General features: G+C 37.9%; 1 protein-coding gene and 1 pseudogene across 1 annotated transcript in view; both read right to left on the reverse strand.

Moving 5' to 3' along the window:
• The window catches only part of LOC131397315 (zinc finger protein 677-like), a 308,052-nt gene that overhangs the window by 16,249 nt on the left and 266,627 nt on the right, over positions 1-25,176 (reverse strand).
• Positions 19,080-20,021, reverse strand: LOC131397327 (vomeronasal type-1 receptor 4-like; annotated as a pseudogene).

Raw genomic sequence — 25,176 nt, forward strand, 5'->3', positions numbered from 1 at the left:
TAGCCCTCTGCTTTTGGGTTCCTTTGAAGCTGTCTGTTTTCCTTTGCAGCCGGGCTTCCCACAGAATTACACGTGTGTCGGCCACTTATCCTGGAAGCCGAGATATTTCCTCTTAACAGAGTGAAAATGAATCTCGTGAAAGCTTTTTGACGCGCGGATGGAGCCGCCTGTCCTGTGAGGAGGCGGCTGGAGCGCTGCGCCCTGTGGGGGCGGGGCGGGAGGCTGTGGGGGGCGGTGGATCCAGGAAGGTCTGAGACCCGGGCAGTTACAACTTCTTGAAGCATAAGGCGGAATCGTCCGTGTAGGTGGAAGAAACTGCAACGTGACATGAAATGCAAACTGTGCCTGCGCGTAGTGTGCAATATTATACTAACCTCAGCAAAGGGTAATTTCTCTTTCTGTTCCCCATTCACTCGGGAGGCAGAGATACAACCCTGGGCTGGGTTCCAGGGAGTTTATGGGGCCAGGCCCTGGGCTGTGGGGATGGAGGGCTGACACGTTGCTTTAAAGGAACAAAATTTTCTTGTATGGATAAAAATTAACTTTCTTTAAGTTTAAATTTTTATACTAATCCACATCTCTTCAGATGAATTAATAATCCAAATACATTTGAGAGGTCCTGGATAGCATCCTGTATTTTGCTGAAGTCATTAATTACTAAATATAGTTGCAATTACAATTTTTTTAATTTTTTATTCAGAATTATTTGGAATATTATTTTAACTTGAAAATTAAATTAGATAAATCAGGTATTTTCACCTTTTTTTTTCTGTCTGAATGTTTTATTTCACATGCAGATAATGAGGCTTGTAAAGGTCGCACTCATTTGGAGATATTTGGTTTTGCTTTTAACTAATGAAATACCAATTTTGAAATATTTCCAGAGACGTGATAAGGTTGTCTATTCCCTTAATGAACCATAAATCCAAATAGTATTACTAGTTTTTCACATTTGCAATCACATCACTTACACACTTAATAATTTTTAATTTGAAATATGCAAGTTAATAGCTCTTTTTCTAATACAATTTTCTCAAATTTTTAAGGGTTTTTATCCCTCTATTATTTTACTGTTTTATTTCTTTAAAGAATTAAATGCTTGGACTCAAATAGATTGAAACTTTTGAACATAAGTTTCTCTTGAGGAAGAGAACAGAAGCAACCCTTCTCCTGTCCCTCTCTCTCCCTAGGCTCCCTGTGCTCATTTCCCCAGAGCTCTGGTCACTCCATGCAGACAAACTTTGAAGTGGATCTCCATGAAGGAGCCAGGACTCGACACCGTCTGGGGTCAAGAGTTGCTGATATCTGAACTCTCCAGCCAGATTTTTTTCAGCCACTTTGCTTTATGTGAGGGCCACTAATCCACATTTTTTATCCAATATTCTCCTCTGATATTAATACATAACATATGCTTGGTAATTTTCCTGACCAGCTGAAGTGATTTCTCTTGATGTTAACAGGAAATTTATTGGTTGGAGGTTCCCATTCTCTGCAAGAGAAGATGAGCCCATAAGATGGTGTCTGAGTAAATCCAGGCCTAGCTGCCACCTCATTGGCTCTCCTTTTCCTGGCTGGGAATTATACCTGGTAAGAGGTGAGGGGTGAAAAATGTGAGATCACATTGTAGTCTAAATTCCTCTGCTTATATTTTTATTAATATTGTGACAATTAATAAAGGGAGACTTTGTCTAAAATGGAGTCAGGAGGCTAGAAAGGGAAGCTCCCATGCAGTTCCACTAGTCACTAGTGGCAATAAAGTCAATAACAGGAAAGACAGTCAATTACAGACCCAGTCAGAAAGGAGTCATCAACAGAAGGATAGTCAATTACAGATTCCACCAGAAGTCATCAACAGGGAAGAATCATTAATTACAGGAAGAAATATACATTGCATCCCAAACTGAAATCGACTACCCCAGCAACATGGCCCATGAGAAACCATCACCACCCTGATCTCTTGCTTTGCTCCAGTGGACTTTCATTGAAAACAACCCCTCCCAATTTCCTCCTTTTTCTCTACAATATAACATTCTTGTCCTTTGTTTGTTGGATTTGCCTATGGTTTGCCTGCCATAGCATGCACATCCCAAATTGCATGTCTTTGTTCCCAAATGAACACATTTTGATGGTAAAATAACTGGCTGTTTTATTTTTTACATTTATTTATTTATTTATTTTGGTGAGGAAGATTAGCCCTGAGCTAACATCCATTGCCAATTCTCCTCTTTTTGCTGAAGGAGATTGGCCCTGGGCTGACATCTGTGCCCATCTTCCTCTACATTATATGTGGGATGCCTGTCACAGCATGGCTTGATAAGCAATGTGTATGTCTGTGCCCGGGATCTGAACCTGCAAACCCCGGGCTGTCAAAGCAGAGCCTGTGAACTTAACCGCTACATCACCGGGCTGGCCCCTGGCTGTTTTATTTTTAACGTTGACAATATTATTGCAAGAAAAAAAGTCTCTGGGCAGTACTTAGAAAAACTGCCTCGTGAAAGATGTAGGTCCTTATCAGGAGAAAGTGCAGCTCTTGGTAAACACAAAGGAGGTTGGATGGAGGCTTCATGAGGGTCGCTGTGACGGCCTGCAGGAGCGTAGAGTGTATACGGGAGCCAGTGCCCACATCATTCCCTGGAAATACCTGACTCCCCTCCTCCAGGTGCCGCCTGGACCTGGCACCTATCAACATCTCTCTGCGTCTCCAGGCTGAGAGCAGAAATTTGGTGAATCTCTGCTGTGAATGAAATCAGGGAAGCTTACAAGAAGGAAGCAGTTTATGGGCATGGTTTAAGTTGGTGGAACAAAAGAGCTAAAGTTTGGAGATTCTCATTCCCCTGGATGGAGACATGGCCACATGTGAGGCTGTCAAGAAGGAAGTTGAGACAGTGGTAGGTCCCAGTGGAGGAAACGTGAGACAGGCATTTGTCTTCATTTTTGGCTGAGATCCTCAAGATGCTTATGCTGTAAACTTGTCTCACATTTTTTTATGATGAAGTTACATTTATTGATTGATATTTTAATATTCTAATGATGCAATGTTGGTTGAAATTGAGGAAATTTCAGAAGTAGAAAGTGAAAGCCTTTCTTTTCCTGCCCCATCAATTATAGTAAATAACACGTTGACATACCCAGGGTTAAGAGTTTAAGGAAATATGTTCAGAAACATAAAACAATAATTCACAGTGCTTAATAAAAGACACAATTCATATTGGGAAACCTTTGGTAAAATAGTTAAATAATATGGACGGAAATATGTTCTGTTGATTATTTCTTGTTTCTTACTCATTTTGTAACAACATAAACCCCCTATTAGTGTGAGCTATATCCTTTCAGACTATTTAATATACATTTAAGGATATGCAAGATAGTGTGTATAATACCAACATATAGCCCACTGTTACTCCGTACTAATGTTTTACAGAAACACCGGTTGATTTTCTTAATCGAGAGTACTTTTTTTTCTGGAGATATTTTCTCATATTAAAGAATATGAATGTACCAGATTATGTAGTAGTTTCCTCATTTTAGACTTTCAGTGTTATTTTATTTTTATGTGTTAGCTAGAATGTACAGTGTTTCCACTCTTTTACTTCTTGGATTTTTGAACCAGCATGGGTGGCTCTGAAAGTGGCATTGATGACTCATAGGCTGTACTAGTTATTTCTCATTATGTTAAAAATTACCCCCAAACTGTGTAACTTAAAACTACAAACTTCTATTATCTCACAGTTTCTGATGATCAGGAAGCTAGGAGCAACTTAAGTGGATGGTTCTAGCTAATTTGCCTTTATAAGGTGGGGGTCATGATGTTAAGCAGATGTCATCTTAAGACTTGAGTTCAGATCTTCACTTTTCTTCTGAAATCTTAGATTCATGGTAAAACAACATATTAGGGAATGAGTACATTATCACCTTAGGAAATAGAATGCTCAAGTTTAAAGTAAGGTAAATGTAAGAAAATGAAATGTTTCATTTAAGTATTTCATAAAAACTATGTTTTAAATGTCCAACAAACTTATATACATATATGCTCATTAAAAATGCGTTTGTTCTTATATCTTGATGTGTGGTGATCACCAATAATTGAAATATTCTCTGGTACAGTATTTTCTCTAAATTATCTACTGATGAGAAAATATTCACAAGAGTGAAAACTATTTATTCTGTGACTAAGGTTTTCTCATTTAATTTTTAGTATGTTCGACCACATTCTCTTATTCGTATGTCTTGTATTCCTGAAATAAACCCTTCTAAGTCATGCTGAATATTTTAATTTTTATATGAAAATTCATAATTTACATTGGTTTCTCCCAACTTTTTAACAAGGTATAATAGACACATAAAATCTTTTCTTAGCTTTCTTTTTTTTCTAGTTTGTAAAGTAGATTTAGAAGAAGGAAGACACTCTGAACTTTGAAAATATAGGAAAAAGATTCTGTAAAATAATCATAAATTTTCATTAATGTTTGAAAGTATTGAAATGTTACTTATGGTTTTCTGGGTTATAATTCCTTTTAATTCACTTTTGATATTCTGTATTTTACAGGACTCAAGTTTATTTGTCCCTGGAGGTTTTAGAAATCTCTATTCTATTAAATAAATTCGTGTTTATCTACTATTTATTGTTAATTTTATGTCCTGTCTTATTTTCTATCAACATTACAGTAGCTCTATTTTATCTATAATTTTATTTTATTGAATTTTAATTAAACTCTACGTAATTTAGTTCAATACTTTAAAATTTATATCATGTTGCTTTACTTGCATTTAGCTTCAGTTTCTTTTTCAGAAAATTCTTTTGTTGCCCCTCTAGTGCATAGATTGTCCAGACATCTCCTAGTGTAGTATGGAAATCTGTAGCTGTCTCATTTCCCTCAGCTACTCTTGAATTGAATGCATTGCACAACATTGATATGGAACATTTTGCTGACTTTTACTTTAAACAGTCCAAGTTTTTATCAGGGGTCAGCCCGGTGGGGTAGTGGTTAAGCTTGTGTGCTTTGCTCCAGCAGCCTGGGGTTTGCTGGTTTGGATCCTGGGTGCAGACCTGCACACCCCTCATCAAGCCATGCTGAGGTGGTGTACCATATACAAAATAGAGGAAGATTGGCACAGATGTTAGCTCAGGGACAATCTTCCTCAAGCAAAAAGAAAAAAGAGGCAGATTGGCAAGAGATGTTAGCTCAGGGCCAATATTCCTCACAAAAAAAAAGAAAAGAAAGAAAAGAAAAGAAATATTGACCAGATTTTAAGAAGTATTTTAGTACTCCTGAATGTATAGTTTTACAAACATTATTATTTGATGGGAGCAAATATAGTATGTCTCATTCTGAAATATTTATATGTGTTAAAAACTTACTTTGTGCTCTGATTTTTCTATTGCTGTGTATGTGCTAAAAATTTTGGCATATAGCACAAGTTCAACATATGTCTATGATATCAAACTCATTCATTATATTTTCCAAATTGTTGAATCCTTAATAAATTTCATGTCTTTTATAATTGAAAGAAGATTCTGAATTCTTTTTTATTATGAATGAGGGATTGTCCATTTTATCTCTTTCTATAAAATTCTGTAAATTTTGTACTGTTGGGTATTTCAAAGCAACAACACTCCTCGTAAAGAAAACCATTCGATGGCCTTCACCTGAGATGCCTCCTCCTCAGCTCCTCTTTGAATGATGAACACCTCTACAGTAGACTTGCCCCATGTTGCGGACACGGAGTCCATCTGGAAGCCTCTGTCTTCCAAACAGGCTAATTGGGATGACTGCTTAATAGAGAATATTCTACCTTCTAGAAATTCCAAAATCCTGTCTTTTATTTAATGACTCTCAGATTCATCAGCTCTGAGTTGAATTCTTATTAAAATCTTCTGTCCTGCTTCCACCGTGCACTTGGCCTCGCCCAGACCATTCTGCCCATTTTTACCTGGAAGTATTTTAAATATCTTCCCCTCTACGCCAGACAATCACATATTTCAGTTGACTACCATTCCTCTCAGTATTTGAAGTAAAAACACAAAACCTGGTATCCAGTGTCCTGTGGTGTGTAATATATTGTTTTGTCTCCAGCTCCATCCGGGACCAGTCACTACAGAGCCATTATTTTTCGTTCTCATGTTGTTCATTGATCATCACATAGGCTTTTACATTTAGGAAATTCTTCTCACTTCTCTGCCCAGTTAATTCTAAGTAAATTTTAATTTATTAGGTTTGAAGTTACATGATCCTATAAGTTTCTACCATGTCCAGTGTATTAGAAGCCCCAATTTTAAAAGAATTCTTAAACTAAACTTCTTCACTGTAACTTTTAATAAAATGGAAATTTTCCATTCCACATAATATTTAGTGGAAAAAAGCCCTTCCTCCTCCAGGTCTTTGTTCTGATTTTACCTTCTCAGTGGAGACTTCTTGGACCGCCTCCCATTTAACATGCGAGCCATACCCTCATCCTCACCTCTGCTCCATATTGCCTGCTCTGCACGTTCCTTTCTGCTCCTTCCCCTTCCACTGTCTGAATGCTATTGACAACAATGTCCTAGGAGAGAGCAGACACACAAGGAGGTATCACACCTTCTAGGATGCTACTGGCAGAAAGATAAGAGTTAACGTGTTGGGGGGAGTGTGGAGAAAAGGGAATCCTTGTGCACTGTTGGTGGGAATGTAAATTGGTTACAGTTATTATGGGAAAGTGTATGGAGGTTCCTCAAAAAATTAAACATAGAACTGACATATGATGTAGCAATTACACTTCTGGCTCCATATCCAAAGGAAATGAAATCAGTATCTCGAAGAGGTACTTACACTCCTATGAGCATTACTGCGTTATTCACAACAGTCAAGATGTGGAAACAACCTAAATGTCTGTTGACAGATGAATGGATAAAGAAAAGGTGGTATATATATACGATAAAATATTATTCAGCCATAAAAATGAATGAATTCCTGCCATTTATGACAAAATGGATGAACCTGGAGAGCCTTATGCTAAGTAAAATAAGCCAGGCAAATACAAATACTCTACGATCTAGCTTTTATGTGGAATCTAAAAACGTCAAACTCGTAGAACCAGAATATAATGGTGGTTACCAGGGGGTGGGTTGTAGAGAAAATGGGGAGATGTTGGTCAAAATGTTCACACTTTCACTTGTAAAACGAATAAGTTCTGGGGATCTAATGTACAACATGGTGACTATAGTTCATAATACTGTATTATATACTCTAAATTTGTTGAGAGAGGAAATCTTAAGTGTTCTTACCACATAGACACAAAAAATGGTAGTTGTGAGGTAATGGATGTGTTAATTAACTTGCTTATCGTTATTCCATAGTGTGTATGTACTTCAAATGATCATGTTGTACACCTTAAATATACACAATTTTCCTTGGTCAATTCTACTTCAGTAAAGCTGGAAAAGAAAGTGATATGTGTCCTGGGCTTGCCTCCTCTGAGTCATGCTCACCCCGGCTTCACATTAGATTGCTGAAGCATTTTTCAAATACATCTCCTGTGTCCTCTGACCAGAGATTCTGCTGCAAATAGTTGGGGTGAGGCCTAACCTCACTAATATTTAAAGTGTCCCAGGTGATTCTAATCTGTATCCAGCATTGAGCACCTAGGCTCTGAGTCCTCCCATTCCTGAGGGCTGAGATCCTGGCTGAGGGTGGGGGACTCTGCTCTGCATGGAGTTTGATCAAGGCCAGGTCTGTGACCTAAGGGGAGGGTCAGTCCAGCCCAGATCCCCACTGCTGCAGTGTATGTGACGGCTTCACAAGGAGGGAAGCATGATCTGAAGAAAATGTAGGAAAACTCACTTGTTGGTCTTTAGGTAGGATTTTACTGTCCCTGATTTCCTCCTGATGCAGTGGGCAGCAGAGACCTTTTCCACATGATGAGGTCTTTCCTGAATGAGTGGTTGTGGCACAGGAAGGAGGTATGTTGATTCGAAGCATTAAGCAGCATATTTTCAACTTTCAAGACATCTAGGGCCAGCCCCATGGCTTAGCGGTTAAGTGCGCGCACTCCGCTGCTGGCGGCCCGGGTTCGGATCCCGGACGCACACAGACGCGCCGCTTCTCCGGCCATGCTGAGGCCACGTCCCACATACAGCAACTAGAAGGATGTGCAGCTATGACATACAACTATGTACTGGGGCTTTGGGGGGAAAAATAAATAAATAAAATCTTAAAAAAAAAAAAGCCATCTAAAGATTCATGTTGCCTGAGGAAGAATTCCGGAAGCGGAGGAAAAGGAAAGAAAAGGAGTCAAGAATGGCTCTTTCTCAGGTAAAGTCATATTCTCAGTTGATTGTTCTGTCTCTCCTTCCTGAAATGCCCTTCTCTGGACTTGTTAACCTTCTGTGACTCTGAAGTATCTGTCCTGACACCTGTTTCCTCACTTTCACTCAGGACCTTCCCTCATTCCTTCTCATCTCCACTTAGATTCCATCTCACCATGACCCAGCGACATGGAACTTGTGAGGAGGCTCCATTGGGTGTGGTCCTGGCCAGGGCTTCACATCCATGGATTGGAGATGGGGTGTCAGTGCAGTTGGGCAGCAGGCATTGTTTAAGGGCCCCATCTGGATACACTGACATCTCTCTGTAGACAAGGATAACAGAAGGTGCACATGGAAGTCACATATTAATTTACAGAAATACCTGGTGAATTCTGGAAAAGAGACCAATTAGAGAAATCATTATGACTTTTTAATAGTACATATGAAGCTAAATGAATGAGTCAGTGATGTCAAAATCTTAAGGATTGGAAATGGAATGGAAAGTTCAGAAACAGACATAAGTGATGGAGGGTCTTTTATTCCATCATTGATTTTAAAATATAAAATCAACCTAAATGTCTGACAGATGGAGATTCTTTAAATCATTTTCATCACATCCGTTCCTCAGAGCTTGCCTTTTCACTGCTGATTGTATCCTTAGACACAGAAGCCTTTACATTTGCTGTAGGTCAGGTTCCAGGTTCATTCCTTTACCTGTAGATATCCAGTTTTCCCCACCTGATTTGTTGAAGAGACTGTCCTTTCTTCCTTGTGTAGTCTTGTCACCTTTGTCAAATACCATTTGGCATGTATGCCAGGACTTATTTCTGTGCATTCTATTCTATTCCTTTGGCTTGTGTATCTGTGTTTATGCCAGTATCACACCATCTTGACTATTCTTGCTTCATAATATGTTTTGAAATCTAAAAAAGTGAGGCCTCCAACTTTCTTCTTTTTCTAGAGTGTTTTGGCTCTTTGGGGTCCCTGGAGATTCTATATGAATTCTAGCATGTTATTTTTATATGTCAGCCAAAACTGCCATTTGGATTTGGATAGGGATTCCATTGAATCTGCAGAAAACTTTGGGTAGTATGGATATTTAACAATATGAAGTTTTCTAATTCATGAGTTTGGAATATCTTTGTATTTATTTGTATCTTTGATTTATTTTAGGAATATTTTGTAGTTTTCAGCGTGTAAGTCTTTCACTTCCTTGGCCAAGTTTTTTCCTAAGCATTTCATCCTTTTTAATGTCATATTAAATAGGATTATTTCCTTTTTATTTTTTTCATATTTTTTTGTTTATTACGGTAACATTGCTTTATAACATTGTATAAATTTCAGGTGTACATCATTATACTTCTATTTCTGCATAGATTACATCGTGTTCTCATGTTCACCACCCAAATACTAATTACAATCCATCACCACACACATGTGTCTAGTGATCCCTTTCACCCTCCTCCCTCCCTGCTTCCCTTCTGGTAATCACCAGTCCAATCTCTCTCTGTGTGTGTTTGTTTGTTGTTATTATCTGCTATTTAATGAGTGAGATCATACGGCATTTGACCTTCTCCCTCTGACTTATTTCACTTTGCATTATACCCTCAATGTCCATCCATGTTGTCACAAATGGCTGGATTTCATCATTTCTTATGGCTGAGCAGTATTCCATTGTGTATATACCACATCTTCTTTATCCATTCATCCCTTGATGGGCACTTAGGTTGCTTCCAAGTCTTGGCTATTGTGAATAACACTGCAATGAACACAAGGGTGCATGTATATTTACACATTGGTGTTTTCATGTTCTTAGGATAAATATCCAGCAGTGGAATAGCTGGATCGTATGGTAGTTCTATCCTTAATTTTTTGAGGAACCTCCATACTGTTTTCCATAGTGGCTGCACCAGTTTGCACTCCCGCCAGCAGTGTATGAGAGTTCCCTTCTCTCTACATCCTCTCTAACACTTGTTGTTTCCTGTCTTGTTAATTATAGCCATTCTGACAGGCATGAGGTGATAGCTCATTGTAGTTTTGATTTGCATTTCCCTGATAGTTAATGATGTTGAATATATTTTCATGTGCCTGTTGGCCATCTGTATATCTTCTTTGGAGAAATATCTGTTCAGGTCTTTTGCCCATTTTTTAATTGGGTTGTTAGATTTTTTGTTGTTGAGATGTATGAGTTCTTTATATATTTTGGAGATTAACCCCTTATCAAATGCATAGTTTGCAATTATCTTGTCCCAATTATTAGGTCGTCTTTTCATTTTGTTGATGATTTCCTTTGCTGTGCAGAAGTTTTTTAGTTTGATGTAGTCCCATTTGTTTATTTTTTCTATTGTTTCTCTTGCCCGGTCAGACATGCTGCTTGAAAACATGTTGCTAAGACTGATGTCGAAGAGCCGACTGCCTAGGTTTTCTTCTGGAAGTTTCATAGTTTCAGGTCTTACATTCAAGTCTTTTATCCATTTTGAGTTAATTTTTGTGTATTGTGTAAGATAATGGTCTACTTTCATTTTTTTGCATGTGGCTGTCCAGTTTTCCTAACACCATTTGTTGAAGAGACTTTCGTTTCTCCATTGTATGGTCTTGGCTCCTTTGTCAAAGATTAGCTACCCATAGATTTGCCGGTTTATTTCTGGGCTTTTGATTCCATTCCATTGATCTGTGTGTCTGTTTTTGTGCCAGTACTACACTGTTTTGTTTACTATAGCTTTGCAGTATATTTTGAAATCAGGGAGTGTGATACCTCCAGCTTTGTTCTTTTTTTATCAGGATTCCTTTAGCTATTCAGGGTCTTTTGTTGTTCCATATAAATTTTAGGAGTCTTTTTTCTATTTCTGTGAAAAATGTTGTTGGAACATTGATAGGGATTGCATTGATTCTATAGATTGCTTTAGGAAGTATGGACATCTTAACCGTGTTAATTCTTCCAATCCAAGAGCATGGAATATCTTTCCATTTCTTTGTGTCTTCTTCAATTTCTTTCAGCAATGTTTTATAGTTTTCAGTGTACAGATCTTTCACCTGTTTGGTTAAGTTTATTCCTAGGGATTTTATTCTTTTTGTTGCAATTGTAAATGGGATTGTATTCTTAATTTCTCTTTCTGCTGCTTCGTTGTTAGTGTATAGAAATGCAATTGAGTTTTGTATGTTGATTTTGTATCCTGCATCTTTACCATATTCGTTTATTAATTCTAAAAGTTTTTGGTGGATTCTTTAGGATTTTCTATATATAAAATCATGTCTTCTGCAAATAGTGAGAGTTTCACTTCTTCTTTTCCCATTTGGATCCCTTTTATTTCCTTTTCCTGCCTGATTGCTCTGGCTAGGACTTCCAACACTATATTAAATAGGAGTGGTGAGAGTGGGCCTCCTTGTCTGGTTCCTGTTCTTAGAGGGATAGTTTTCAGTTTTTCACCATCGAGTACGATATTAGCTGTGGGTTTGTCATATGCAGCCTTTATTATGTCGAAGTACTTTCCTTCTATACCCATTTTATTCAGAGTTTTTATCATAAATGGATGCTGTATCCTGTCAAATGCTTTCTTTGCATCTGTTGAGACTATCATGTGATTCTTATTCTTCATTTTATTAATGTGGTGTATCATGTTGATTGATTTGGGAATGTTGAACCATCCCTGCATCCCTGGAATAAATCCCACTTGATCATGGTGTATAATCTTTTTAATGTATTGTTGTATGCAATTTGCTAGTATTTTTGCTAGTATTTTTTGTGTGTGTGAGGGAGATCAGCCCTGAGCTAACATCAGTGCTAATCCTCCTCTTTTTGCTGAAGAAGACCAGCTCTGAGCTAACATCTATTGCCAATCCTCCTCCATTTTTTTTCTTGACCAAAGCCCTAGTAGATAGTTGTATGTCATAGTTGCACATCCTTTTAGTTGCTGCATGTGGGATGCGGCCTCAGCATGGCTGGAGAAGCAGTGCGTTGGTGTGCGCCTGGGATCCGAACCTGGGCCGCCAGTAGCGGAGCGCGTGCACTTAACCGCTAAGCCACTGGGCTGGCCTGCAGTTTGCTAGTATTTTGTTGAGGATTTTTGCATCAGTGTTCATCAGTGATGTTGGCCAGTAATTTTCTTTTTTTGTGTTGTCCTTGTCTGGTTTTGGTATCAGGGTAATATCAGCTTCATAGAATGAGTTAGGAAACTCCCCACCTCCTCAATTTTTTGGAAGAGTTTGAGAAGGATAGGTATTAAGTCTTCTTTGAATGTTTGGTAGAATTCACTAGGGAAGCCATCTGGTCCTGGACTTTTATTTTGGGCGAGGTTTTCGATTACCATTTCAATCTCCTTACTGGTGATTGTTCTATTCAAATTCTCTATTTCTTCTTGATCCAGTTTTGGAAGGTTGTATGATTCTAAGAATTTATCTATTTCTTCCAGATTGTCCAATTTGTTGGCACATAGCTTTTCATAATATTCTCATAATCTTTTGTATTTCTGATGTGTCCGTTGTAATTTCTCCTCTTTCATTTCTGATTTACTTATTTGAGCCCTCTCTCTTTTTTTCTTGGTGAGTCTAGCTAAAAGTTTGTCAATTTTATTTATCTTTTCAAAGAACCAGCTCTTGGTTTTATTAATTTTTTCTGTTGTTATTTTAGTCTCTATTTCATTTATTTCTGCTCTGACTTTTATTATTTCCCTTTTTCTGCTGATTTTGGGCTTTGTTTGTTCTTCTTTTTCCAGTTCCTTTAGGTGCATTGTTAGATTGTTTATTTGAGATTTTTCTTGTTTGTTGAGATAGGCCTGTATTGCTATAAACTTCCCTCTTAGAACTGCTTTTGCTGTATCCCATAAATTCTGGCCTGTCATATTTTCATTTTCATTTGTCTCCAGGTATTTTTTGATTTCTCCTTTGATTTCTTCATTGACCCCATCGTTGTTCAGTAGCGTTCTGTTTAATCTCCACGTATTTGTGGCTTTTCTGATTTTCTTCCTATGGTTGAATTCTAGTTTCATACCATTGTGGTCAGAAAAGATGCTTGGCATTGTTTCAATCTTCTTAAATTTATGGAGACTTGTTCTGTTGCCTAATATGTGATCAATCCTGGAGAATGTTCCATGTGCATTTGAAAAGGACGTGTATTCTTTGGTTTTGAGATGGAATGTTCTGTATATATCTACTAGGTCCATCTGTTCTAGTGTGTCATTTAAGGCCAATGTTTCCTTATTGATCTTCTGTTTGGATGATCTATCCGGTAGTGTAAGTGGAGTGTTAAAGTCCCCTACTATTATTGTGTTACTGTCTATTTCTCCTTTTATGTCTGTTAATAATTGCTTAAAATATTTAGGTGCTCCTATGTTGGGTGCATAGATATTTACAAGTGTTATGTACTCTTGTTGGATTGTTCTCTTGATCATTATGTAGTGCCCTTCTTTGTCTCTTGTTACAGTTTTTGTTTTAAAGTCTACTTTGTCTGATATGAGTATTGGTACCCCATTTTCATTGCCATTTGTATGGAGTGTCTTTTTCTTTCACTTTCAGTTTGTGAGTGTCTTTAAATCTGAAGTGTGTCTCTTGTATGCAGCATATATATGGGTCTTGTTTTTTTATCCAATCAGCCACCCTATGCCTTTTAATTGGAGCATTTAGTCCATTGATGTTTAAAGTAGCTATTGATAAGTATGTACTTACTGGCGTTTTTTATCTTTTTTTTCTAGGTGTTTTAGTAGTTCTTCTCTGTTCCTTTCTTCTTCTCTTGCTCTCTTCCCCGGTGGTTTGATGGATTTCTTTAGTATTATGTTTGGCTTCCTTTCTCTTAGTTTTTTGTTTATTTATTATAAGTTTCTGGTTAGTGATTACCATGGGGTTCATATCCAGTAACCTACGTATATAGGAATCTATATTAAGTTGATGGTCTCTTTAGTTTGACCTCTGTCTGAAAGCTCTATTCTTTGACTCCCTTCCTCCCACATTTTATGTTTTTGATATCATATCTAACCTGTTTTTTATGCATTTGTATCCATTACCCTCTTGTCATGGAAATAGATAATTTTTCCTATTTGTGGTCTTCTCTTTCCCCCTGAGATAAGTCCCTTTAGCATTTCTTCTAGAACTGGTTTCTTGGTGACAAACTCCTTTAATTTTTGCTTGTCTCAGAAACCTTTTATCTCTCCTTCCATTTTGAATGATAACCTTGTCGGGGAGACTATTCTTGGCTGTAGGTTTTTTCCTTTTAGCACTTTAAATATATCATGCCGCTCTCTTCTAGCCTGTAAGGTTTCTGCTGAGAAGTCAGCTGATAGCCTTATGGGGTTTCCTTTGTATGTAACTTGTCTTTCTCTTGCTGCTTTTAGGATTCTCTCTTTATCTTTAATTCTGGGCATTTTAATTACAATGTGTCTTGGTGTGGGCCTCTTTGGGTTTATCTTGTTTGGTGCTCTCTGTGCTGCCTGGATGTCTGTTTCCTTCCTTAGGTTAGGAAAGCTTTCAGCTATTATTTATTCAAATAGATTCTCTGCCCCTTTGTCTCATTCTTTTCCTTCTGGGACACCTATAACACACATGTTAGTGCACTTGATGTTGTCCCAGAAGTCCCTTAGGCTGTCCTCACTCTTTTTAATTTTTTTTCTTTTATCTGTTCAGGTTGGGTGATTTCTTCTAGTCTTTTGTCCAGCTCGCAGAACCATTCTTTTGTATCCTCTACTCTGCTTTTGAGACCCTCTAGTGAATTTTTCGTTTCCGGTATTGTATTCTTCATTTCTGTTTTTTTTTTTTTTTTTTATGTCTTCCATTTCTTTGTTGACATTCTCACTGAGTTCATCCATTCTTCTCTCAAGATCAGAGAACATCCTTAACACTCTTTGTTTGAACTCTCTGTTAGGTAGGTTGCTCATTTCTGTTTCACATTGTTCCTTTTCTAGGATTTTGTCCTGTCCCCTTAATTGGAATGTATTCCTTTGCCTCTTCATTTTGCCTCTTTCCCTGTGCTTGTGTCTATGTATTAGGTAGGTCAGCTACGTCTCCTGCTCTTGAAGCCGTGACCTTATATAAGTGATGCCTTATGAGGCCAAGCAGTGTGCTCCCCTCACTTCCGAATGTTCCAGAAGTGACCCCTATGTGGGCTACGTGTGTCCTTCTGTTGTGGCGTGGTTACTCATCCCATAGGTGCCCAGGGATGTTGATCTATGTCCCTGGACAGCTGTTGTAATGCTCAGCTGCTTGTAGTTGTTGTGGGCCCTTCAGTCTCTTTTTCAGGTGTGGGGAGCACCAGCACAGTTGGCTGCAAGTTCCTATAGCACCTTCCTGTTGCAGTATTTCTATTAAGTGAGTAGGCCCCCATGGTGGCAGGTTGTTAGACTCAGAGGCTTACAATTGCTATAAGCCTCCAGCCTTTAGGTCTCTTGTCAGCTCTCTGAGGATTGCAGCTGGGTGGGGCTGGCCTCAGGCACAGGATCAGCCAATTGTTTCAGGCTTTGGAAGGTGGGGCAAACCCCCTATGTGGCTCTTTGAGAAGCACAAGTCTTCTGCAGCTGAGATGCCCCACCACCCACAGGTCCACACACACAGTCAACACAGTCCTGCCCTGTGTGCTCACCCCAACCTCCTGAAGTGGACCCAGTCTCTCCAAGGCAGGAGCCCTACACACTCCGACACCACCCAACACTCTCCACCCACTCTTTGTGCACGTCTTGCCCCACAGAGGTGCACCCACTTGCCGGGCTGCACAGAATCCAGACAGCACACTTAGTGGGCCCACAAGTTGCCCAAGGGCTTGTTGTTGGGTGAGGCCAGTCCCTAGGGTAGGCTGCCTGCCCTGGCTGAGCTGGATTAAATCAGTGCTCTAGTGAGTGGGGCAGACACTGGACTAGCAGGCCCCAAGATGAACTCCAATGCCGTCTGCCAGTGTTTGTGTCAGGACATCCACACCAGGCCACAACAATGGCCGCCACCAATGTCCCAGTCCTCGGAGAGCTCTCGTCTCTCACTGAGATGCACTCAGAGCCTATCAGGTGACTCTCTTCACCAAAGGACTGTGCACCTTTCTTTCTGGTGATTTTAGGTTGCTTTCCAAAATGGGTGAATTTGCAAATGGGCCCTTTAAGAACCAGCTTTAATTTCTTTGTTAGTAGTATTCCATCGTGTATATATACCACATCTTCTTTATCCATTCGTCCCTTGATGGGCACTTAGGTTGCTTCCAAGTCTTGGCTATGGAATACTACTCAGCCATAAGAAACGATGAAATCCAGCCATTTGCGACAACATGGATGGCCATTGAGTGTATCATGCAAAGTGAAATAAGCCAGAGGGAGAAGATCAAATACCGTATGATTTCCCTCATTAAGTAGTAGATAATAACAACATCAAACAAACACATAGATACAGAGATTGGATTGGTGATTACCAGAGGGGAAGAGGGGAGGGAGGAGGGCGAAAGGGATAATTCAGCACAACTGTGTGGTGATGGGTTGTAGTTAGTATTTGGGTGGTGTACGTGATGAAATCTATGCAGAAATAGAAGTATAATGATGCACACCTGAAATTTATACAATGTTATAAACTAATATTACTGCAATAAACAAAAAAAATTAAAATAAATAAAATACAATTTTTACCAGTACTGACTACATATTGCTTTTAATAAAATCATTTTTTGAGGTTGAAAAAAAAATACTACAAAGCCATAATAATTAAAACAGCATGGTACTGGTACAAAAACAGACACACAGATCAATGGAACAGAATTGAAAGCCCAGGAATAAAACTACACATCTATGGACAGCTAATCTTTGAAGAAAGGAGCTAAGAACATAAAATGGAGAAAGGAAAGTCTCTTCAATAAATGGTGCTGGGAAAACTGGACAGCCACACACAAAAGAATGAAAGTAGACCATCTTCTTTCACCATACACAAAAATTAACTCAAAATGGATCAAAGACTTGAAAGTAAGACCTGAAACTATAAAACTCCTGGAAGAAAATATAGGCAGTACACTCTCTGCGTTGGTCATAGAGGGATCTTTTTGAATTCCATGTCTACACGAACAAAGGAAACAAAAGAGAAAATAAACAAATGGGACTTCATTGGACTAAAGAGCATCTGCAAGGCAAATGAAACCAGAATCAAAGTGAAAAGACAACCCACCAGCTGGGAGAAATTATTTGCAAAGAATATATCTGACAAGGGGTTAATCTCCATAATATATAAATAACTCACACAGCTGAACAGCCAAAAAAACAACCTGATCAAAAAATGGGCAGAGGATATGAACAGACATTTTTCCAAGGAAGAGATACAGATGGCAATAGGCACATGAAAAGATGTTCAACATCGGAAATGCAAATCAAAACAATACTAAGATATCACCTTACACCTGTTAGAATGGCTATAACCACCAGGACAAAAAATAACAAATGCTGGAGGGGTTGTGGAGAAAAGGGAACCCTCATTAACTGCTGGTGGGAATGCAAACTGGTGCAGCCTCTATGGAAAACAGTATGGAGATTCCTCAAAAGATTAAAAATAGAAATACCTTATGATCCAACTATCCCACTACTGAGTATCTATCCAAAGAACCTGAAATCAACGATCCAAAGAGGCTTATGCACTGCTATGTTCATTGCAGCATTATTCACTATAGCCAAGAAGTGGACGCAACCTAAGCATCCTTCAACTGATGATTGGGTAAAGAATATGTGGTATGTGTATATATATATATATATGTGTACACAATGGAATACTACTCAGGCATTAGAAAAGCCAAAATAGTCCCATTTGCAAAAACATGGATGAACCTAGAGGGTATTATATTAAGCGAAATAAGCCAGAGAAAGACAAACACCACATGATTTCACCCATATGTGGAAGATAATCTAACACACGGACAGAGAGAACAATTTCGCGGTTACCGGTGTAAGGGGTTGAGGGGTGGGCATACGGGGTGAAGGGACACATTTATATGGTGACTGACAAACAAAAATGTACAACTAAAAGTTCACAATGTTATAAACTATCAACAAAAAAATGAATAAAGAAGTGAAAATAGAATAAGAAAGTAAAACACGTGTCAATAGGATCCTACCATATATGTTATACAAATCTTAAAAATATTCATTATGATGTCAAGTGTTACTAGAATAATTGCTTTTGTAAAAACCAAACACTGTTTTAATACATGCAATTGGATATTTATAAGTAGCTAGAACTGACAAATAACCAGTATAGTAGAAAACCGAATAACACATTGCATGTAATTTTAACCAATTAGTCAGCTAGCACAGTGAGATAAATATCAGATAAGAAAGAATTTAAGGTAAGAGCAGTTTGTAATTGGTGGAATAAGAATTATTTTAATGTTCCTCAATGTGCCATTATCAAATACTATTGGTTGAAGGAAAAAAATACTAATATGACAGAATATATACTTTTGTGTGTGTGTGTGTGAGGAAGATCTGCCCTGAGCTAGCATCTACCAATCCTCCTCTTTTTTGGCTGAGGAAGACTGGCCCTGGGCTAACACCCATGCCATCTTCTTCTACTTTATATGGGACGCCGCCACAACATGGCTTGCCAAGTGGTGCGTCAGGTGCGCACCTGGGATCCGAACTGGGAACCTTGGGCCACTGCAGCAGAGCATGTGCACTTAACTGCTTGTGCCACGGGGCCAGCTCCTAGAATATATACTTTTAAATCTGCATATATACACATTTATAATAATGCATGAGTGTGTGTACCTCTGATCTCCTGTAAAGTAAGTGTCATGAATGCACTCATGAATTTATGGAGGATGAATGAGTATGCAATTGATCATTGTGTATACAAGTACAATTTATATATTTCTGATCAGCCTTGGAGCTATTGTATTCCTTATCCAGACAAAGCAAAGCCAGGATACACTAGAGTCTTGGCTTGTGAGAAGAAAGGGGCTGACAGTTGGAAAACATGCAGCGATTAGTGCAGAGATGGTCACCATCAACTGACTGAGATCAATAAAAAGAGCCAAACAAACTTGAAAGACACAGGAGAGGGCCTAACAAAACACAAAGGCAACCACCAGGACAAGGATGCTTTGGGTAGCTCTGGACTCAGGGGAGGATCTGGCGGAGATGTTGGTTCTATGAATATGTTGCACCCCGTGCTTGTGTCTGTACAGGATGAAAACCATAGAACCACTGGCCCAGAGCATGAGCCCCAAACAAAGAACATCAGGGAATGATAACAATGCTGCATGTAGTGATGGTGTGATTTTGCTATTGATTTCCCAAGAACAGTATCCCAAATCCTTTTTCATTGTGATGTTTGTGTTGCTCCATTTCCCCATTGTGTACTTAAGAAAAATGATATTTACCAGCCTGTGCAAGATCCATGAGAAGATATTGGTGATTCTCATGAACCTGGGGGCTTTTGCTTTAAGCTTTGTCCACCTGGAGTTCCTGGGGCTGATAATGATGGCCTGGAAGACACTCAAGAGGCAGGTGCTGCCAATGGACACACCCTTGCCCACTGTGTGGACATAGAAAACAAGTTTGCATCCGAAGTCATTGAGGAAATGTTTCAACCCAAATGCTGCCATTGTCTGCGGGACTCCTTGAGAGAGAATGACCAAGGTGTTGGCTGCAATCAGGTGCTTGAGAGTCAAATCTGTGGACCTTGACCTGCACCCAGTGAAGTAAAGGATGATATAATGGTAAAGACGAGAGAAATTCCCCAGGATTCCAAATGTAGTCTTTGATAAGAAAATCATCCCTATTGCCAAATCCATGGGGTTCATTCTGAGTTCTCAGTGACTGATATTTGTCTTCAGAGCCAGAGATTCCTGCATGGGAATATGAAGCATGGGCAACATGGATTGTGTCAACTGAAATCCAGTAGTCTGCATTTACCATTAGTTCCTGCTTAGAAATATTTACTTAAGTTTTTCTCTTATGAAGAGGTTTCCAAGAGTTGAATGTATAAACTTTGAAGAGCATTTACAAGGTATGTATCACTGTTCTAAAAGCTGGATATGACGTTACTCCTCTATTCTTCACAAGTATAAAAAGTAGCTCTGCAAAATGTACTATTACTTTCATTATAAAAAAGAGGAGAACATAAGCAGAACAGTTAAGTAATTTGTAAAACTTCACAGCTTGATTAGAGATTCAAGGAGGCCTTGACCACAGCTGGGCAAGATAGCAAAGATAATGCATTTAATTACCATGCTATACTAGTAAGTCTAGTTAGTTATGTTCTACAAATAACTCAGATCAATATTAGTTTGTTTTTGCCCCTTATTATTATATTTTTACAATGCTGGTATTTTATCTTTTAATTTTGTTTGTAATAAAATTCCACTTACTTGTAAAAATGCATTCTATAGGACAATATCAACTATGAATATAGCTTCAGGTATCATAATAAAAGTAAATCACACTGATTTCAGGATAATCTGTGTAACTGAAATCTACCCCATCACAATTTGGATTAATGAATGCAAGGATAGCCCAGTATTAGGAAGCGAACAGAAAGACTCACTTGCTTTTGCACTGGAAACAAAAGCATAAAGGACGTTATTTCAAATTATTGAACAATCTCATGTCATGCCTTAAACTATGGAATGTGACAAAATAATGTAGGGCAGAAACTAAATTGTTATTCATCTCAGATCATCTACTTATCTATTTACTAATATTTGTACTAAGTAAAACTATTAGCAATGAGGTAATACTTGTGAGAGTAATTAAAATATAATACACATATGCATAATGAAATTTGTGAGGCTGAAGTCTTGTGCATTCTATATGTTGAAATAATAGTTTTGGATTAACATTAGAATATTTTGAATGGGAGAAAATATCACTAGACAAATTTAGGCCTGACAGCTGCAGTCTAAAACCTTTAACTATATAAAGTTACTTTTCCCTTAAATGCTGCTTCCCTAACTTCAAAAGGGAAAATAGTTTCATCATAATTAAAAGAGAACAGATGTTTACCATGGAGACACAATTCCTGTCTCCATAATTGCATCATACAATCAGATTTAGAGAAATCATTCCTCTTCTTGCAATTGCCAATCAAATACATTGTGCACAGGTTTAGATAATGCCTGTAGATTTGTCATAGTCTTCATTACAGTCAAAGATGTATTATAGGCACATCTCTAGAGATCCTGAAAATTTTGACACGACTTTTATACGGTAATCCGAACAGCAGACTGATTTTGGAACTACAGTTCCAAATATAAACACTTTAAAAATCATTTTTTGTTTTTTTTCTTTCTTTTATTTTATTTCATTTTATTAATTAATTAATTAATTTATATTTACCTTTTTTTAATATCACTTAGATTAAATATCAACAATCCCCATCAGTGGAGAATTCATTAAATGGCTTTAGGAACCATCGGGATTGGTGTAAGGTCTAGGACCCCCACTTCTCTTCACCACTTCTGCTGAGGCATAAGGAATGATACCTCCTTACCCTGTGACTGACACTGGACCAGGTTCATATTCATAATAATGCCTTTTTCCAGTGTGATTACTTACATCTGCTGAGGCACACCTTCTTCTCTTAGAGATTCTACTTCTCTGGCTGAAATAAAAAAAAAAAAAACAGAAAACCTCTGTATACTCCTCCTCCAGCTGCCAGGATGGTGGGCTCAGTGTGAAGGTCACAACAACCAATACTTGTGTGAGAAGAAGGAAGACAGTCAGACAACTAGATATGGGTTTGTGATTCTGTGACCTCATCTCTTCTCAGAACTGTAGTTATCTTTTCACCTGTAGTTGCAGTGAGAGGACAGGCTTGGGGAGCTGAGAATATTTGTGAAAAACTTTTTTCCTAGTTGCTAATTGCCAAAAACTATTACAAGTGTCTAGTTGTTTTCTCCACAGAGACTGTGGGAGTGTTTGAGAGAGGCTTTTTTTTTTTCCATCAACCCTGGAGGCAGACAAGGACTCGCATGGAGGGAGCAAGAAATGCTGAGGTCTGGCACATGGGGGACTGGCAGCAAGTATGTGTTTCTCACTGGATTTTATGCTTCTCTGAGTTTTTCTTCCTGCAATCAAGTGTTTTCCTAGTCCTCAGACACTAATTGAATCATGATTTTAGTTATGAGCAGGGAAATGGAATGACACAAAGTTCCTGAGACTGATTTTTAAAGAAATACAAGTAAAAGGAAGAACACGATGCCAATAACGTATTTAAAAATCATTGAAAACATTTGCCCAACTCATTCTCAATTAATTTGGACTCATGTACACAATTCAATGCCAATTAATATGGGCATTTTATAGGAAAATATAATTTGCCAGTATTAACTTCCCACTAGTGATTGAAGATAGAAAAGAACAATATCCATACAGAGAAGAGAAATGATTATTAAAGATCCATTCAGAATCTAAAGCACAATGATCAGATGGTATAATAGGAAGATTATATCATTTATCTATTTTTTATTTTTAGAAGAATTACAGTTATATTATGTGCTAGAACAAGGAAGTGACGGAATTAGGGGTGAAATAGAATTAGGACTTCAAAAGGGTCTGAGTTTAGACTCTGGGCTCTTAGTCATGATTTTTGATTGACTATGGATTTTATATTTTTATTATGAAATTAAAAGAAATATGAGTCACATCAAACCAAATGAATCAAGATAACTTAGATTCTTACTATACATTTTCCTGTCGATCTTGGTTTTTGTCAATTGCTACTTGAGGATGATTTAACTATTTTATTTTGTATTTTCAGGCATATTATAGCCTATGTTCTGTGTTTTTCCCTTATTTTGTTTAGTAATATATCCCTATTTCCTATTACTTAGTCCATGACAGAAACTATTTTCATTAACTATTTTTATTTATTTCATTTCAACTCAAAACTTACTTAATATATCAGCCTCTCATTTGTCTCTGAAAACTTTCAGCTCAAACATTTTCTTCTTCTATTCTTCACAAAATAATAGGTATAATTGTTTCTGATTTTTAAATTCTCAATCAGAATCTGCTCAAAAATACAAAGGCAAGTTCAAATATCCCTCTGTGTGACAACTTTGTTAAAAGAACATAGAACTGGAATTAACTACCATCACACAACTTGCCTTCTACATTAAAATGATTTTATTGTTCCACTGTTTTCTTTTTTTCCCTTTAACTAGCAGATAAGCCAATGCTTCTCACTCAAGTCAAGACATTGAATGGGTATCACAGTTCCCTAAACATATTTTCTAGTGATTTTATAGTGATGAACACGGGTTGTTTTTGTAATTAATACAAGTATTAATTATAATTTGAAATTAATCCTTTGGTTCATTTTTACAAACAAGTCCATAATTTCATCTAAGTTCACTCTCCCATATTCCCTTCCCCAAATTTGATCAATACATTTGATCATCAACATCAGTATTATATACATGAGGCAATTGAATCTTATCATTAAGACCAGGGTTACACTATATTGTGATATGGTTATCGCTCAGTTCAGATTTGTTAAATATCAAGTCAGTAAAAATTACAGAAGTATTTATTGTATATCTACAACCCAAACAATATTTGCCCATGTATCAGATGTAATTATGGACTGGCGTTGTCACAATTGAGCAAAGATCGGTCATTTCCAGGTTCCAAGTCAGTTGGAGACAAAGTCGGTCACTTTGTCTCAGTTCACAGGACTCTACTGAGATCAATATCCGTTGTGTGTTGTTATGCAACACGGACAATCTCCTTCCTATGGGGAGTGCATGGTTTGATTCAGAAAGGTCCCTATTTCTGTTCACTACATTGAAGGACATGTCTTGTTTTGATCCATTCTTAGGGCAAGAGCAGACAGCATGCATTGATGTAAATTATAATTACCCTTGAGAACTTCAATAAATTTGGAGGTGCATAATATTTCCAGTAGTGCATCCCTGTGCCTCTGATAGTAGGAGGGAGGGTGACTGCTGCATCTTACTTCCACTTCTCCGTTAAAGTAGTCAACAGAACATTTAGCTTAGAGCAAGAGCCACTTTCCAATGCTGACTCCTGGTAATATCTAGTTTTACGAAATGTTAAGTCTGCCTGATGCACCTCATTAAAGCTTCACCATCTTTCCATGCTTAATTCTTTCTCTTTCTCCTTGAAGGAGATTCCTTCTAATCAGCCCATTACAGCCAACAAATCTTTTTCTCTGAATGTTACTACTCATTAAAAGAAAATTCAGCTTGCCCTACAAGCATAAATGGATAACTATCAACTGAAATAAAGAGCATAAGAGTTTATTCAATAATCAGCATGAGAAGTTTGAACCTCAGGAAAATACTTCAACAGAGTGCTCTGATGTAACTGCTCCAAGTTATGTGAGTTTAAGTGCAGCTTATATCTCTTTCAAAAAACAATGAGCATGCAGGGAAGAGGAATAGGAAAAAAACTTTACAAGTATATTTCATATATGTCAAAAAAACAAAAGAATAGAGTGCATCTGGACTTTTCTCTAGATTATATAATGAAAGTAACATAAACAGGAATTCCTTGGTTATATATCAAGCAAGATCAGAGATGCCGACATTATCTACCTGTGGATGGAGGCAAGGACCAGAGCTATTAATTATTCCCTCAATCTCTAAGAAATGAAGCTGGTAAATGTGAGAGTGAGGTACCACTTTATCCTTTCCTGTTGTGGATCTGTCCAGCTGGCAGCTTCAGTCATGAGGTGTGGGAGACGCAAGGTCATTTTGACACAGGCTGAAGATGGCCTGCATAGCTGCTTCACATCACAGCATGGATTTTATCGTACTGACTTAAAATCTATGATGTTTACTTGCTAGATTCACCTGTTAGACCAGGGAGAGGGGCCCTAAAATTCTGTACACGATCCCCCTTTTTGGTCATTATCAACCCACGGTTATATTCATGACCAACGTTCCTTTGGTTTTTCTCTGACACAGTGAGGTCCTTTCATTTCTTTACTAT

This window comes from Diceros bicornis, chromosome 34, assembly GCF_020826845.1.
Source record: "Diceros bicornis minor isolate mBicDic1 chromosome 34, mDicBic1.mat.cur, whole genome shotgun sequence".
NCBI classification, from domain to species: domain Eukaryota; kingdom Metazoa; phylum Chordata; class Mammalia; order Perissodactyla; family Rhinocerotidae; genus Diceros; species Diceros bicornis.